We start from the raw sequence: 6092 nt of genomic DNA, 5'->3' as shown, positions 1-6092 counted from the left end.
CCAGAGGCAGCATAAAGCTGAATGGGTGGCTGTATTTCAGGCGAGGAGCTGTGGGAGAGTGCAGCTTGCAAGTGGCAATAGAACCCAGAAATTGAACTCTAGCCTTTCTATTCAGTGCTCTTTTTATTATTAAGTCACGGAATAAGTAAAATGTTACAGGGACACTTTAAATCTACACTTGTTTGTACAGCATCCAATGAATATGTGATGGGGAAAGAAAATGAAAAATGTGGGGATGTTGAAAATAAGGAAAAGATTGGATGCTGTAGAATCAAGTGTGGTAAACTATGATACAGTTAAATCTGTAATTTTAACGTGAAATGAAGCAACACAGCTTTAGTGCATTCTCATGGTTGTGGGGTGGTTTTGGGGTAGATACTCCCTCCTTGCTCAGAGGATGGGACATCTTTGTGAGACACAGCTTTAGTGCATTCTCATGGTTGTGGGGTAGATCCTCCTTACTCAGAGGATGGGACATCTTTGTGACATCACAGAAGGCAGCAATGGCCAGGAGCTGCCTCAGCTGTAGCAAAAAAATGTTATTTTATTATTGAAGCTCCCTTTTGTTTTGATTGTTTTTCAGACTTGAAACAAAACTGTCCAGAACTGATTTGCACAGAACTTTTGATCATGCTTGTGAAAGTTTTGTCACAGGTGGCAGAGACAGGTGAGAGTGTGGAGCCATCATTCACACCAGTATCAAGGTAGGATATGAGACAGGTTTGGATGGAGGATGCCTGCAGGCTGCCATTAGCACCTCTTAATGATCTGAAGCCTAAATGTCTGGTTGATGGCTCTAATTTATGCTAATGAGCCTTGCTTTGTTTTTAAGGGGCAAGAAGGTTCATCTGGAGCTGGCTAAGATTCACCTGCGGGGCTACAGATTGTTGTTGCTCCTTCTAGAGTAAGACAGTGCCGATGACCCACCACCAGAATTTACCCATTGTTTTCCACTGGGATCCAGCCTTGCTGAGTTTTTTGGGTAAGTATCCCTATCCTGACAAGTGTTAGCACCTCCCAGCATGGGAAAGGCAGGAAGAGGCAAGGGAGTGTGACCACTTTTCCAGGCAAGGACAATGAAAACCATTCCTAACACTGGCACCATACAGGCTGCAATTTTGAGAAGTAGCTTGCAATTTTGAAGTCCTTAGTTGTGCTTTTGTAACCCAGAATAGGCAATAAAATACAAATATTGCTCCTATTCATGTCCCTGAGCAGGATGGAAGAAAAACCTGAAAAAGACATTTCCTTGTGTTCTGGGCTGACAGGGACCACAGATTTATTTATGTTTCTCACCAGTCTAAACCAGCTCCCTGGGGGCCACCACTGGCACTGGAACTCCTATGCTCCTATAGTCATCTAGTTGTGCTGGCCTCATGACTGGAACGTCATGGTGATTGCTCCAGTGGGAGGATGTGGGAATCTCTAGGCCAAATATGTTGGAAATGAATGGCAATGGCAGATTCTCCTGCTGTTATTTCTTACCTTGTTTTAGATGTGGTATAAATGTTCCAAATTCCCTGTAATTGTCTTTCTCCTACTTTGAGAAAACAGCACAGTGTTAAATATGGTTTCCTGACAGTGTTTTTAACATGCAGTAGTGGGACAGATGAAAACACTAAGGAGCTTTTCCTGTGTTTTTGTGCCTCAGATGAGGAGCAAGTGACCGATGATCTGCCCCATAATTTCTAGTGTTGTAAATAACCACAGTTTGTGTTTTCTGTGTATCAGAGATGGGTGAGTCAAATGGCAGAGAGCACTGAACACAGTCCCATGGCAAGGAGATCCTCCTGTGTACCATGGATTAAATCCTGCAGCCTAAAATGTGATTCCAAAGTTGTCAGTGGATTCTTGTTCCAGACTTTATGGTACCCAAGACTGTTGCAGTGCTGCAGTGGGGTGTTGAGCAGCCACAAGAAAACCAAATCTGAGGGGTGAGAAAAGCCAGGTGTACACAAACCCTATGGGTGGCAAAGATACTCATCCACAAACATTCCCCATGGAGCAAGAGGAGAGCCAGCTCTGCCTTTTTATCAAAACCAGGAATCAGAAGAAAGGAACCACAACCCACACGAGGTATCTGCTCCTGGGGTTTTCCTTCCTGTAGCACAGTTGGGTTTCTGGTGCCATTTGTTCCCTGAACTTGTGGCTGTGTAACATGAGGCAGAGCATTCATTATTGGGGAGCCACAACTGAGAGATGGATAATATGGTTGGGTGCCAAGTGTTAGCCTTGGCCCTGTGTAACTATCATGTTGGTAACCTGAGTTAAATTGCTCGTGGCAAAACCAAGAGATTGGTTTTCCTTAGCAACCACTTTGTAACTGCAGAGTGAGTCCAACACAAGCAGTAGTAAAATATCATAATATAGGTACTTTTTTATAGTTACCAGGTCATTCTTGGAGATATATATGTAGTTATAATGAATGTGTTGCCTCTGTGTGCTGGGTGGCTGTGAGAAGCTGGGCTTTGGGGCATGAAGTAGCTGCAGCCTCCTTCATTGCTGGAGTTCAGGGGGTGTAACAGCCTCTGCTCACACTTTTTGGTTGGGAGGAAGAACTGCTTTGTCCCCTGTCTTTGTTGCCTGGCCAGTTCTTGGCACACCTGTGTCATCTCCTTGCATCTGATGGAACCTTTGCTTCTTGCCTGCCCCATGACTGTATGAGTGGGGCAGTTGTGGTTGTCCTGCTGGGATTTTGGCCAAACACCATGGCAGAAAGTGCTCTTAAACACATTAGGCAGCACTAGGGAGCACAGGCATGAGCACATAAAAACTGCTGCTAATACAGATATATTTTTAATAGATGAAATGCAGAATGGTTGTGGTGGGTGTTCTTTGGTCATGTACTGGCTCTTCAGCCTAGTGCATGATGTATAGAGCAGATTTCTGGGTGTTTGGGGTTTTTTAATTGAAGAAAAAGGAAATTTTCATGTGAAAATGTCAAATTTACTATGGAAAAATCCTATGGGGGTAATCAAAATGCAGCAGTGTGTTCTGGGATCACACCAATGTGCCAAAGTCCAGCAGCTACAGCTGGATGTCCTGATCTGAGAACATCACAGTGTTCCATTGTATGTCCCATCCAACATAAACAGTTGTGACTTGATTTTTCTTCTGTAAGAAAATCTCAGTGCTTCAACATTTGGCTGAAAACAAATACCAGTTAATGTTCTTTATGTTTATTAAATAGGAAATCAGTGAGTAAGAAAGAGAGTGTGAAAAATGTTCTATAATAATTTCAGATTTTGTTGATAATGACACAGATCCTTGCCCCAAAATTTTAAATTCAAGCAACTAGCCAACTTATGCAATATTTAGAAAATGTGTGATCTTCTGATTATTCCAGTGGAAAATGTTTAGGAATTTGCAGAGCAGTCTCTGTGGTGATTTAGATGTAGGGATTCATTCAAGCATCTGCTTAGGTCCTGTTGATGCTGTAAGACCTAAATCCCATTCCTAAACAGCAGCACTTTCCCAGGTGAGGATTCAGGTTGGAAAACAGACCCTGTTGGGTCAGTTTCAAGCTTTTCTCACAACCACAACTACACTGGGGTAGATGTCCAGGGGGACGGAGTAATTTCCCCAAACATCTTCTGTTCCCTGCAGCTGGATCCAGTCTTGGCTGTGAGTTGGACACAGTCCTCATGGTTTAGGAAGTGGTTCCTGTAAACCCAGAGCAAGGCTAATTTCAGGTTATTAGAGTTTTGGCTCTCAAAGCTTAGTTTCTCACTCTGCTCTCTACTCAAACCCTGGCAGGTGAGTTTGTGAGGTTATTCCTTGTGCAAACATGGAGAATCATTGAATCCTACAAAACTGCCCCACTGTTTGACTGGGGGAAGTTGGGTAGGACGCTTGCCACTGTCTCTCTGCAGAGTCTTCAATGATTTTCAAAGGACAGTTGACTTTTTCTAAATTTAAAATGTATTTCTATGGAAACTGGAAGGCTAGAAGAATGATTTGAGAAAGTTTCATGCCTAATGGCAGCCCAGATAATGGCAGTAGACAGCCACACGATGTGTAGGATATAGAATCATAGGATCCTCACATGGTTTGGGTTGGAAAGAACCTTAAAGATCTTCTAGGGGGAAAACTTTCTATGAGAACTGGTTGCTCCAAGCCTGAACCAGCCTGGCCTTGTACATTTCCAGGGATGTGTCATCTGCACATCCACTTCTCTGGGCTACTTTGCCTGGGCCTCACTATCCTCATAGGGAAGAATTTCTTCCTAACATCTCACCTAAACCTTCCCTCTTTCAGTTTGAAGACATTCCCCCTTATCCTGTCACTATAATTCCTAATGAAGGAATGTCATCCAGACTATGATATCCCCATCAACCTAAACAGTTGAGCTGCAGGTGTGTGCAGGTGGAACAGAGGATGTGTCCAGCATTCTCCACTCGGCCTGCACATTCTGTGCATGGGATCATGGGCAATCACAGCCCCGGGTGCTGGGAAATAACTTGAGCAAACTGGAACCAGGGGACAGGAATGGGATGTGATCAAAGCACCTGGAGGAGCAAAGCCTGTGCAGCACTTGGTGCAAAAACTGCAGCATGCCCTTGTCTGGGCACAGAGGTCGGTGGTGGTGCAGTGCTCCCACAGCAGCGCCTGCATGGAGGCTATTTCCGACTCCCATAAAAATCTTTATGTCTCTGTGATCAGGATTCGGTGATGCAAATTTGCTGTGTCAAAGGAAGATGCCGCTGTAAATGAATTAGTACAAGAAGAACTTCTTATTTAAGAAGTGCTGACTCTGCGCTCTCCCCTATGCCCTCGCTTTTAAAATTGAAGGCTGGGTTTGCTGCTTGCTATGATCTATATTTAGATACTTATAAATGAAGTTTTGCAGTCATATGGCTGCATTCTTGTGCAGCTTCATGAAGCTGTTTTTTCGCATTACAGAGATTTATACATTTGCGTTTACATATTGCAGGTGTTTCCATAAAAGCTCAGGGTAGACACATTCAGCATGGCCTGAAAGAAAATGAAGAAGTTCTTAAAATGTTACTGAGCACACTTTAAAATATCATCCTGGGGCAGAAGAATGAAGTCACTGCACGAACAAGGGAACACAAACAGGTAGGATTAATGGATGTGGACTTTTCAGGGGCACATCTCCCTACAGAGGGTTTAGTTGTGCAGGAGAAGGACAGCATCCCTTTTGGGATGTATCTTGTGCAATGCTCCCAGTAAACTGCTGGGCCCCCAGCAGAATATTTCAAAATGTCAGAGAGTGCTGCAGTGCTGAGCTCATGCTCTGTAAGTGATAGCCTGATGAATTATGTGCTGTACACACTACACACAAATCCTGTCCCAACCAGCCCTGGAAGAGGAGATAGCACTCTTGCTGGTGTGTCCTCTGCTCCAGGAACCTTGCCAGGAGGACACACCATAATTCATGCTCTGCTGATGCTTTATAAAAGTTGCAGCCTGTACTTTGGCTGCTGTGCTGCTGACCCCAGCATCCATGTCAGCCTGCAGCCCCTCCATGCCTGGCGGATGACCGCAGTTCCCTGTGCCTGTCCTGGGAAGGCTAATGCACCAACTGACCCTTCAGCTGGCACAGGCAATGCAGGCAGGCAGTCCTGCCTTGCTTGGCCTCTGCACCACATCCCACCAAAGGTCAGGGCTCTCCCTGCTTTCAGGCAACCCCCAGCTTTGCCCTCAGGGCTGCAAAAGCCTACAGCTCCATGAAGAAAACAAGGTGGGAACTCATAGGGTTTCTCCTTAACCTAAGAACCCCTTTAATCTCTTCTGAGTTACAGCTACCAAAAGCAAGGGATTATCAGAACTTGATTTATTCTGGTTTGGGGCTCACCATAAAGCTGTAATGCAGAATCTTCCATGAGGAAGTGCCTGAGAAACATGAAGTTTCCTGCGGGGAAGGAGCAGACTAACAGTATGGGATGATGGGGGAATTTCATGCAAAGCTAAAACACTCCTGAAACATTGAAGGGGAATGGCAGGAGTTTGTGCAAGAATGGTGAGAAGGAGTTTGGCTGTGGGGAAGAGTGGTTTCTTCCATTCTTCATCCCCTTTTCCATGGTGAGTTGTGAGCCTAGACTAAGGAAGACACAGTTCAAACTGTGTTC

The 6092-nt window shown here is 44.7% G+C and overlaps 1 long non-coding RNA gene across 1 annotated transcript; it reads left to right on the top strand.

Moving 5' to 3' along the window:
- The first annotated feature begins 869 nt into the window (after window positions 1-869).
- On the top strand, window positions 870-5056 carry LOC120503288. The gene is made up of 3 exons (XR_005627701.1): window positions 870-982; window positions 1861-2076; window positions 4934-5056. It is a non-coding gene; the product is annotated as an uncharacterized LOC120503288 (long non-coding RNA).
- The last annotated feature ends 1036 nt before the right edge of the window (window positions 5057-6092 follow it).

This window comes from Passer montanus, unplaced genomic scaffold (assembly GCF_014805655.1).
Source record: "Passer montanus isolate IOZ18808 unplaced genomic scaffold, ASM1480565v1 scaffold25, whole genome shotgun sequence".
Classification (NCBI taxonomy): Eukaryota; Metazoa; Chordata; class Aves; order Passeriformes; family Passeridae; genus Passer; species Passer montanus.
Note: the sequence above shows the minus strand (reverse complement) of the source record. Positions and strands in the feature narration are given on the sequence as shown.